Here is a 13088-nt window from a genome sequence, read left to right as displayed (position 1 = left end):
ATAAACTAAATCCTATTATCACTGTACGCGAGAGCAACCAAAATGGGTATGGTAGCGCACAGTGCTAAACTAAAATCCTATTTTTTACCACTGTGCACGAGTGCAACCAAAATGGGTATGGTAGCGCACAGTGATAAACTAGATCATATTTACTATCACTGTGCGCTAGTACAACCAAAATGGGTTTGGTAGTGCACAGTGCTGAACTAGATCCTATTTATTATCACTGTGCTCAAGTGCAGCCAAAATGGGTATAGTAGCACACAGTGCTGAACTAAATCCTATTTCTTATCACTGTGCTCAAGTGCAACCAAAATGGGTATGGTAGTGCACAGTGCTAAACTATATCATATTTATTATCACTGTGCGCGAGTGCAACCATATTGGGTATGGTAGCGCACAGTGCTAAACTAAATCATATTTATTATCACTGTGCGCGAGTGCAATCAAAATGGGTTTGGTAGCGCACAGTGCTAAACTAGATCATATTTATTATCACTGGGCGCGAGTGCAACCAAAATGGTTATGGTAGCGCACAGTGCTAAACTAGATCCTATTCATTATCACTGCTCAAGTGCAATCAAAATGGATATGTTAGCGAATAGTGCTAAACTAGATCATATTTATTATCACTGTGCGCGAGTGCAACCAAAATGAGTATGATAGCGTAGAGTGCTAAACCAGATCATTTTATTATCACTGTGCGCGTGTGCAACCAAAATGAGTATGATAGCGCACAGTGCTAAACTAGATCCTATTTATTATTACTGTGCTCAAGTGCAATCAAAATGGATATGGTAGCGCACAGTGCTAAACTAAATTCTATTTATTATCACTGTGCGGGAGTGCAACCAAAATGGGTATGGTAGCGCACAGTGCTAAACTAGATCATAATTATTATCACTGTGCTCAAGGGCAATCAAAATGGATATGGTAGCGCACAGTGCTAAACCAAATCCTATTTTTTACCACTTTGCGCGAGTGCCACCAAAATGAGTATGGTAGCACACAGTGATAAACTAGATCCTATTTATTATCACTGTGCTCAAGTGCAATCAAAATAGATATGGTAGCGCACAGAACTAAACTAAATCCTATTTATTATCACTGTGCGCGAGTGTAACCAAATTGGGTATGGTAGCTCACAGTGCTGAACTAGATCATCTTTATTATCACTGTGCGCGAGTGCAACCAAAATATGGGTTTGGTAGCGCACAGTGCTAAACTAGATCATATTTAGTATCACTGTGCGCGAGTGCAACCAAAATGGGTATGGTAGCGCACAGTGCTAAACTAGATCCTATTCATTTTCACTGTGCTCAAGTGCAACCAAAATGGGAATGGTAGCGCACAGTGCTAAACTAAATCCTATTAATTATCACTGTGCTCAAGTGCAACCAAAATGGATATGGTAGCGCACAGTGCTAAACTAAATCCTATTTATTATCACTGTGCGCGAGTGCAACCAAAATAGGATTGGTAGCGCACAGTGCTAAACTAATTCTTATTTATTATCACTGTGCTCAAGTGCAATCAAAATGGATAGGGTAGCGCACTTTACTAAATTAAATCCTATTTATTATCACTGTGCGCCAATCCAACCAAAATGGGTATGGTAGCGCACAGTGCTAAACTAAATCCTATTAATTATCACTGTGCGCGAGTGCAACCAAAATGGGTATGGTTGCGCACAGTGCTAAACTAAATCCTATTAATTATCACTGTGCTCAAGTGCAACCAAAATAGGTATGGTAGCGCACAGTCCTAAACTAAATCCTATTAATTATCACTGTGCTCAAGTGCAACCAAAATGGGTATGGTAGCACACTGTGATAAACTAGATCATATTTATTATCACTGTGCGCGAGTGCAACCACAATGGGTATGATAGCGCACAGTGATAAACTAGATCATATTTATTATCACTGTGCTCAAGTGCAACCAAAATAAGTATGGTAGCGCACACTGTTAAACTAAATCCTATTTATTATCACTGTGCTCAAGTGCAACCAAAATGGGCATGGTAGCGCACAGTGATAAACTAGATCATATTTATTATTACTGTGCTCAAGTGCAACCAAAATGGGTATGGTAGCGCACAGTCCTAAACTAAATCCTATTAATTATCACTGTGCGCGAGTGCAACCAAAATGGGTATTGTAGCGCACAGTGTTAAACTAGATCATATTTTTTATCACTGTGCGCGAGTGCAACCAAAATGAGTATGATAGCGCACAGTGCTAGACTAGATCCTATTTATTATTACTGTGCTCAAGTGCAATCAAAATGAATATGGTAGCGCACAGTGCTAAGCTAAATTTTATTTATTATCACTGTGCGCGAGTGCAACCAAAATGGGTATGGTAGCGCGCAGTTCTAAACTAGATCATATTTATTATCACTGTGCTCAAGGGCAATCAAAATAGATATGGTAGCGCACAGAACTAAACTAAATCCTATTTATTATCACTGTGCGCGAGTGTAACCAAATTGGGTATGGTAGCGCACAGTGCTAAACTAGATCATATTTATTATCACTGTGCGCGAGTGCAACCAAAATATGGGTTTGGTAGCGCACAGTGCTAAACTAGATCATATTTAGTATCACTGTGCGCGAGTGCAACCAAAATGCGTATGGTAGCGCACAGTGATAAACTAAATCCTATTATCACTGTGCGCGAGTGCAACTAAAATGGGTATGGTAGCGCACAGTGCTAAACTAAATCCTATTTATTATCACTGTACGCGAGTGCAACCAAAATGGGTATGGTAGCGCACAGTGCTAAACTAAAATCCTATTTTTTACCACTGTGCACGAGTGCAACCAAAATGGGTATGGTAGCGCACAGTGATAAACTAGATCATATTTATTATCACTGTGCGCGAGTGCAACCAAAATGGGTTTGGTAGTGCACAGTGCTGAACTAGATCCTATTTCTTATCACTGTGCTCAAGTGCAGCCAAAATGGGTATAGTAGCACACAGTGCTGAACTAAATCCTATTTCTTATCACTGTGTTCAAGTGCAACAAAAAATGGGTATGGTAGCGCACAGTGCTAAACTATATCATATTTATTATCACTGTGCGCGAGTTCAACCATATTGGGTATGGTAGCGCACAGTGCTAAACTAAATCATATTTATTATCACTGTGCGCGGGTGCAATCAAAATGGGTTTGGTAGCGCACAGTGCTAAACTAGATCACATTTATTATCACTCTGCGCGAGTGCAACCAAAATGAGTATGATAGCGTACAGTGCTAAACCAGATCATATTTATTATCACTGTGCGCGAGTGCAACCAAAATGAGTATGATAGCGCACAGTGCTAAACTAGATCCTATTTATTATTACTGTGCTCAAGTGCAATCAAAATGGATATGGTAGCGCACAGTGCTAAACTAAATTCTATTTATTATCACTGTGCGCGAGTGCAACCAAAATGGGTATGGTAGCGCACAGTGCTAAACTAGATCATAATTATTATCACTGTGCTCAAGGGCAATCAAAATTGATATGGTAGCGCACAGTGCTAAACCAAATCCTATTTTTTACCACTTTGCGCGAGTGCCACCAAAATGAGTATGGTAGCACACAGTGGTAAACTAGATCCTTTTTATTATCACTGTGCTCAAGTGCAATCAAAATAGATGTGGTAGCGCACAGAACTAAACTAAATCCTATTTATTATCACTGTGCGCGAGTGTAACCAAATTAGGTATGGTAGCGCACAGTGCTAAACTAGATCATATTTATTATCACTGTGCGCGAGTGCAACCAAAATATGGTTTTGGTAGCGCACAGTGCTAAACTAGATCATATTTAGTATCACTGTGCGCGAGTGCAACCAAAATGGGTATGGTAGCGCACAGTGCTAAACTAGATCCTATTCATTTTCACTGTGCTCAAGTGCAACCAAAATGGGAATTGTAGCGCACAGTGCTAAACTAAATCCTATTAATTATCACTGTGCTCAAGTGCAACCAAAATGGGAATGGTAGCGCACAGTGCTAAACTAAATCCTATTAATTATCACTGTGCGCGAGTGCAACCAAAATGGGTATGGTAGCGCACAGTGATAAACTAGATCCTATTTATTTTCACTGTGCTCAAGTGCAACCAAAATGGGTATGGTAGCGCACAGTGATAAACTAGATCATATTTATTATCACTGTGCGCGAGTGCAACCAAAATGGGGATGGTAGCGCACAGTGCTAAACTAAATCATATTTATTATCACTGTGCGCGAGTGCAACCAAAATGGGTTTGGTAGTGCACAGTGCTGAACTAGATCCTATTTCTTATCACTGTGCTCAAGTGCAGTCAAAATGGGTATAGTAGCAGACAGTGCTGAATTAATCCTATTTATTATCACGCACAGTTATAAACTAGATCCTATTTATTATCACAGTGCTTAAGTGCAATCAAAATGGATATGGTAGCGAACAGAACTAAACTAAATCCTATTTATTATCACTGTACGCGAGTGCAACCAAAATCCAAAATGGGTATGGTAGCGCACAGTGCAAAACTAAATCCTATTTATTATCACTGTGCGCGAGTGCAACCAAAATGGGTATGGTAGCGCACAGTGCTAAACTAGATCCTATTTATTATCACTGTGCTCAAGTGCAATCAAAATGAATATGGTAGCGCACAGTGCTAAGCTAAATTTTATTTATTATCACTGTGCGCGAGTGCAACCAGAATGAGTATGATAGCGCACAGTGGTAGACTAGATCCTATTTATTATTACTGTGCTCAAGTGCAATCAAAATGGATATGGTAGCGCACAGTGCTAAGCTAAATTTTATTTATTATCACTGTGCGCGAGCGCAACCAAAATGGGTATGGTAGCGCGCAGTTCTAAACTAGATCATATTTATTATCACTGTGCTCAAGGGCAATCAAAATGGATATGGTAGCGCACAGAACTAAACTAAATCCTATTTATTATCACTGTGCGCGAGTGTAACCAAATTTGGTATGGTAGCGCACAGTGCTAAACTAGATCATATTTATTATCAATGTGCGCGAGTGCAACCAAAATATTGGTTTGGTAGCGCATGGTGGTAAACTAGATCATATTTAGTATCACTGTGCGCGAGTGCAACCAAAATGCGTATGGTAGCGCACAGTGATAAACTAAATCCTATTATCACTGTGCGCGAGTGCAACTAAAATGGGTATGGTAGCGCACAGTGCTAAATTTAATCCTATTTATTATCACTGTACGCGAGTGCAACCAAAATGGGTATGGTAGCGCACAGTGCTAAACTAAAATCCTATTTTTTCCCACTGTGCACGAGTGCAACCAAAATGGGTATGGTAGCGCACAGTGCTAAACCAAATCCTATTTTTTACCACTTTGCGCGAGTGCCACCAAAATGAGTATGGTAGCACACAGTGATAAACTAGATCCTATTTATTATCACTGTGCTCAAGTGCAATCAAAATAGATATGGTAGCGCACAGAACTAAACTAAATCCTATTTATTATCACTGTGCGCGAGTGTAACCAAATTGGGTATGGTAGCTCACAGTGCTGAACTAGATCATATTTATTATCACTGTGCGCGAGTGCAACCAAAATATGGGTTTGGTAGCGCACAGTGCTAAACTAGATCATATTTAGTATCACTGTGCGCGAGTGCAACCAAAATGGGTATGGTAGCGCACAGTGCTAAACTAGATCCTATTCATTTTCACTGTGCTCAAGTGCAACCAAAATGGGAATGGTAGCGCACAGTGCTAAACTAAATCCTATTAATTATCACTGTGCTCAAGTGCAACCAAAATGGATATGGTAGCGCACAGTGCTAAACTAAATCCTATTTATTATCACTGTGCGCGAGTGCAACCAAAATAGGATTGGTAGCGCACAGTGCTAAACTAATTCTTATTTATTATCATTGTGCTCAAGTGCAATCAAAATGGATAGGGTAGCGCACTTTACTAAATTAAATCCTATTTATTATCACTGTGCGCCAATCCAACCAAAATGGGTATGGTAGCGCACAGTGCTAAACTAAATCCTATTAATTATCACTGTGCGCGAGTGCAACCAAAATGGGTATGGTAGCGCACAGTGCTAAACTAAATCCTATTTATTATCACTGTGCTCAAGTGCAACCAAAATGGGTATGGTAGCACACTGTGATAAACTAGATCATATTTATTATCACTGTGCGCGAGTGCAACCACAATGGGTATGATAGCGCACAGTGATAAACTAGATCATATTTATTATCACTGTGCTCAAGTGCAACCAAAATAAGTATGGTAGCGCACACTGTTAAACTAAATCCTATTTATTATCACTGTGCTCAAGTGCAACCAAAATGGGCATGGTAGCGCACAGTGATAAACTAGATCATATTTATTATTACTGTGCTCAAGTGCAACCAAAATGGGTATGGTAGCGCACAGTCCTAAACTAAATCCTATTAATTATCACTGTGCGCGAGTGCAACCAAAATGGGTATTGTAGCGCACAGTGTTAAACTAGATCATATTTATTATCACTGTGCGCGAGTGCAACCAAAATGAGTATGATAGCGGACAGTGCTAGACTAGATCCTATTTATTATTACTGTGCTCAAGTGCAATCAAAATGAATATGGTAGCGCACAGTGCTAAGCTAAATTTTATTTATTATCACTGTGCGCGAGTGCAACCAAAATGGGTATGGTAGCGCGCAGTTCTAAACTAGATCATATTTATTATCACTGTGCTCAAGGGCAATCAAAATAGATATGGTAGCGCACAGAACTAAACTAAATCCTATTTATTATCACTGTGCGCGAGTGTAACCAAATTGGGTATGGTAGCACACAGTGCTAAACTAGATCATATTTATTATCACTGTGCGCGAGTGCAACCAAAATATGGGTTTGGTAGCGCACAGTGCTAAACTAGATCATATTTAGTATCACTGTGCGCGAGTGCAACCAAAATGCATATGGTAGCGCACAGTGATAAACTAAATCCTATTATCACTGTGCGCGAGTGCAACTAAAATGGGTATGGTAGCGCACAGTGCTAAACTAAATCCTATTTATTATCACTGTACGCGAGTGCAACCAAAATGGGTATGGTAGCGCACAGTGCTAAACTAAAATCCTATTTTTTACCACTGTGCACGAGTGCAACCAAAATGGGTATGGTAGCGCACAGTGATAAACTAGATCATATTTATTATCACTGTGCGCGAGTGCAACCAAAATGGGTTTGGTAGTGCACAGTGCTGAACTAGATCCTATTTCTTATCACTGTGCTCAAGTGCAGCCAAAATGGGTATAGTAGCACACAGTGCTGAACTAAATCCTATTTCTTATCACTGTGCTCAAGTGCAACCAAAAATGGGTATGGTAGCGCACAGTGCTAAACTATATCCTATTTATTATCACTGTGCGCGAGTGTAACCAAATTTGGTATGGTAGCGCACAGTGCTAAACTAGATCATATTTATTATCAATGTGCGCTAGTGCAACCAAAATATTGGTTTGGTAGCGCATGGTGGTAAACTAGATCATATTTAGTATCACTGTGCGCGAGTGCAACCAAAATGCGTATGGTAGCGCACAGTGATAAACTAAATCCTATTATCACTGTGCGCGAGTGCAACTAAAATGGGTATGGTAGCGCACAGTGCTAAATTAAATCCTATTTATTATCACTGTACGCGAGTGCAACCAAAATGGGTATGGTAGCGCACAGTGCTAAACTAAAATCCTATTTTTTACCACTGTGCACGAGTGCAACCAAAATGGGTATGGTAGCGCACAGTGAAAACTAGATCATATTTACTATCACTGTGCGCGAGTGCAACCAAAATGGGTTTGGTAGTGCACAGTGCTGAACTAGATCCTATTTCTTATCACTGTGCTCAAGTGCAGCCAAAATGGGTATAGTAGCACACAGTGCTGAACTAAATCCTATTTCTTATCACTGTGCTGAAGTGCAACCAAAATAGGTATGGTAGCGCACAGTCCTAAACTAAATCCTATTAATTATCACTGTGCGCGAGTGCAACCAAAATGGGTATTGTAGCGAACAGTGTTAAACTAAATCCTATTATCACTGTGCGCGAGTGCAACTAAAATGGGTATGGTAGCGCACAGTGCTAAATTTAATCCTATTTATTATCACTGTACGCGAGTGCAACCAAAATGGGTATGGTAGCGCACAGTGCTAAACTAAAATCCTATTTTTTCCCACTGTGCACGAGTGCAACCAAAATGGGTATGGTAGCGCACAGTGCTAAACCAAATCCTATTTTTTACCACTTTGCGCGAGTGCCACCAAAATGAGTATGGTAGCACACAGTGATAAACTAGATCCTATTTATTATCACTGTGCTCAAGTGCAATCAAAATAGATATGGTAGCGCACAGAACTAAACTAAATCCTATTTATTATCACTGTGCGCGAGTGTAACCAAATTGGGTATGGTAGCTCACAGTGCTGAACTAGATCATATTTATTATCACTGTGCGCGAGTGCAACCAAAATGGGTATTGTAGCGAACAGTGTTAAACTAAATCCTATTTATTATCACTGTGCTCAAGTGCAACCAAAATGGGTATGGTAGCACACTGTGATAAACTAGATCATATTTATTATCACTGTGCGCGACTGCAACCAAAATGAGTATGATAGCGCACAGTGCTAGACTAGATCCTATTTATTATTACTGTGCTCAAGTGCAATCAAAATGAATATGGTAGCGCACAGTGCTAAGCTAAATTTTATTTATTATCACTGTGCGCGAGTGCAACCAAAATGGGTATGGTAGCGCGCAGTTCTAAACTAGATCATATTTATTATCACTGTGCTCAAGGGCAATCAAAATAGATATGGTAGCGCACAGAACTAAACTAAATCCTATTTATTATCACTGTGCGCGAGTGTAACCAAATTGGGTATGGTAGCGCACAGTGCTAAACTACATCATATTTAGTATCACTGTGCGCGAGTGCAACAAAAATGCGTTTGGTAGCGCACAGTGATAAACTAGATCATATTTATTATCACTGTGCTCAAGGGCAATCAAAATTGATATGGTAGCGCACAGTGCTAAACCAAATCCTATTTTTTACCACTTTGCGCGAGTGCCACCAAAATGAGTATGGTAGCACACAGTGATAAACTAGATCCTTTTTATTATCACTGTGCTCAAGTGCAATCAAAATAGATGTGGTAGCGCACAGAACTAAACTAAATCCTATTTATTATCACTGTGCGCGAGTGTAACCAAATTAGGTATGGTAGCGCACAGTCCTAAACTAGATCATATTTATTATCACTGTGCGCGAGTGCAACCAAAATATGGGTTTGGTAGCGCACAGTGCTAAACTAGATCATATTTAGTATCACTGTGCGCGAGTGCAACAAAAATGCGTTTGGTAGCGCACAGTGATAAACTAGATCATATTTATTATCACTGTGCTCAAGGGCAATCAAAATTGATATGGTAGCGCACAGTGCTAAACCAAATCCTATTTTTTACCACTTTGCGCGAGTGCCACCAAAATGAGTATGGTAGCACACAGTGATAAACTAGATCCTTTTTATTATCACTGTGCTCAAGTGCAATCAAAATAGATGTGGTAGCGCACAGAACTAAACTAAATCCTATTTATTATCACTGTGCGCGAGTGTAACCAAATTAGGTATGGTAGCGCACAGTGCTAAACTAGATCATATTTATTATCACTGTGCGCGAGTGCAACCAAAATATGGGTTTGGTAGCGCACAGTGCTAAACTAGATCATATTTAGTATCACTGTGCGCGAGTGCAACCAAAATGGGTATGGTAGCGCACAGTGCTAAACTAGATCCTATTCATTTTCACTGTGCTCAAGTGCAACCAAAATGGGAATTGTAGCACACAGTGCTAAACTAAATCCTATTAATTATCACTGTGCTCAAGTGCAACCAAAATGGGAATGGTAGCGCACAGTGTTAAACTAAATCCTATTAATTATCACTGTGCGCGAGTGCAACCAAAATGGGTATGGTAGCGCACAGTGATAAACTAGATCCTATTTATTTTCACTGTGCTCAAGTGCAACCGAAATGGGTATGGTAGCGCACAGTGATAAACTAGATCATATTTATTATCACTGTGCGCGAGTGCAACCAAAATGGGAATGGTAGCGCACAGTGCTAAACTAAATCATATTTATTATCACTGTGCGCGAGTGCAACCAAAATGGGTTTGGTAGTGCACAGTGCTGAACTAGATCCTATTTCTTATCACTGTGCTCAAGTGCAGTCAAAATGGGTATAGTAGGAGACAGTGCTGAATTAATCCTATTTATTATCACGCACAGTTATAAACTAGATCCTATTTATTATCACAGTGCTTAAGTGCAATCAAAATGGATATGGTAGCACACAGAACTAAACTAAATCCTATTTATTATCACTGTACGCGAGTGCAACCAAAATCCAAAATGGGTATGGTAGCGCACAGTGCAAAACTAAATCCTATTTATTATCACTGTGCGCGAGTGCAACCAAAATGGGTATGGTAGCGCACAGTGCTAAACTAGATCCTATTTATTATCACTGTGCTCAAGTGCAATCAAAATGAATATGGTAGCGCACAGTGCTAAGCTAAATTTTATTTATTATCACTGTGCGCGAGTGCAACCAAAATGGGTATGGTAGCGCGCAGTTCTAAACTAGATCATATTTATTATCACTGTGCTCAAGGGCAATCAAAATGGATATGGTAGCGCACAGAACTAAACTAGATTATATTTATTATCAATGTGCGCGAGTGCAACCAAAATATTGGTTTGGTAGCGCATGGTGGTAAACTAGATCATATTTAGTATCACTGTGCGCGAGTGCAACCAAAATGCGTATGGTAGCGCACAGTGATAAACTAAATCCTATTATCACTGTGCGCGAGTGCAACTAAAATGGGTATGGTAGCGCACAGTGCTAAGTTAAATCCTATTTATTATCACTGTACGCGAGTGCAACCAAAATGGGTATGGTAGCGCACAGTGCTAAACTAAAATCCTATTTTTTACCACTGTGCACGAGTGCAACCAAAATGGGTATGGTAGCGCACAGTGATAGACTAGATCATATTTACTATCACTGTGCGCGAGTGCAACCAAAATGGGTTTGGTAGTGCACAGTGTTGAACTAGATCCTATTTCTTATCACTGTGCTCAAGTGCAGCCAAAATGGGTATAGTAGCACACAGTGCTGAACTAAATCCTATTTCTTATCACTGTGCTGAAGTGCAACCAAAATAGGTATGGTAGCGCACAGTCCTAAACTAAATCCTATTAATTATCACTGTGCGCGAGTGCAACCAAAATGGGTATTGTAGCGAACAGTGTTAAACTAAATCCTATTTATTATCACTGTGCTCAAGTGCAACCAAAATGGGTATGGTAGCACACTGTGATAAACTAGATCATATTTATTATCACTGTGCGCGAGTGCAACCACAAAGGGTATGATAGCGCACAGTGATAAACTAGATCATATTTATTATCACTGTGCTCAAGTGCAACCAAAATAAGTATGGTAGCGCACACTGTTAAACTAAATCCTATTTATTATCACTGTGCTCAAGTGCAACCAAAATGGGCATGGTAGCGCACAGTGATAAACTAGATCATATTTATTATTACTGTGCTCAAGTGCAACCAAAATGGGTATGGTAGCGCACAGTCCTAAACTAAATCCTATTAATTATCACTGTGCGCGAGTTCAACCAAAATGGGTATTGTAGCGCACAGTGTTAAACTAGATCATATTTATTATCACTGTGCGCGAGTGCAACCAAAATGAGTATGATAGCGCACAGTGGTAGACTAGATCCTATTTATTATTACTGTGCTCAAGTGCAATCAAAATGAATATGGTAGCGCACAGTGCTAAGCTAAATTTTATTTATTATCACTGTGCGCGAGTGCAACCAAAATGGGTATGGTAGCGCGCAGTTCTAATCTAGATCATATTTATTATCACTGTGCTCAAGGGCAATCAAAATGGATATGGTAGCGCACAGAACTAAACTAAATCCTATTTATTATCACTGTGCGCGAGTGTAACCAAAATGGGTATGGTAGCGCACAGTGATAAACTAGATCATATTTACTATCACTGTGCGCGAGTGCAACCAAAATGGGTTTGGTAGTGCACAGTGCTGAACTAGATCCTATTTCTTATCACTGTGCTCAAGTGCAGCCAAAATGGGTATAGTAGCACACAGTGCTGAACTAAATCCTATTTCTTATCACTGTGCTGAAGTGCAACCAAAATAGGTATGGTAGCGCACAGTCCTAAACTAAATCCTATTAATTATCACTGTGCGCGAGTGCAACCAAAATGGGTATTGTAGCGAACAGTGTTAAACTAAATCCTATTTATTATCACTGTGCTCAAGTGCAACCAAAATGGGTATGGTAGCACACTGTGATAAACTAGATCATATTTATTATCACTGTGCGCGAGTGCAACCAAAATGAGTATGATAGCGCACAGTGCTAGACTAGATCCTATTTATTATTACTGTTCTCAAGTGCAATCAAAATGAATATGGTAGCGCACAGTGCTAAGCTAAATTTTATTTATTATCACTGTGCGCGAGTGCAACCAAAATGGGTATGGTAGCGCGCAGTTCTAAACTAGATCATATTTATTATCACTGTGCTCAAGGGCAATCAAAATAGATATGGTAGCGCACAGAACTAAACTAAATCCTATTTATTATCACTGTGCGCGAGTGTAACCAAATTGGGTATGGTAGCGCACAGTGCTAAACTAGATCATATTTATTATCACTGTGCGCGAGTGCAACCAAAATATGGGTTTGGTAGCGCACAGTGCTAAACTAGATCATATTTAGTATCACTGTGCGCGAGTGCAACAAAAATGCGTTTGGTAGCGCACAGTGATAAACTAAATCCTATTATTACTGTGCGCGAGTGCAACTAAAATGGGTATGGTAGCGCACAGTGCTAAACTAAATCCTATTTATTATCACTGTACGCGAGTGCAACCAAAATGGGTATGGTAGCACACAGTGCTAAACTAAAATCCTATTTTTTACC

This window comes from Antedon bifida, chromosome 8 (assembly GCF_963402885.1).
Source record: "Antedon bifida chromosome 8, ecAntBifi1.1, whole genome shotgun sequence".
NCBI classification, from domain to species: domain Eukaryota; kingdom Metazoa; phylum Echinodermata; class Crinoidea; order Comatulida; family Antedonidae; genus Antedon; species Antedon bifida.
The sequence above is the reverse complement of the archived record's forward strand: the minus strand, read 5'-3'. Positions refer to the sequence as shown.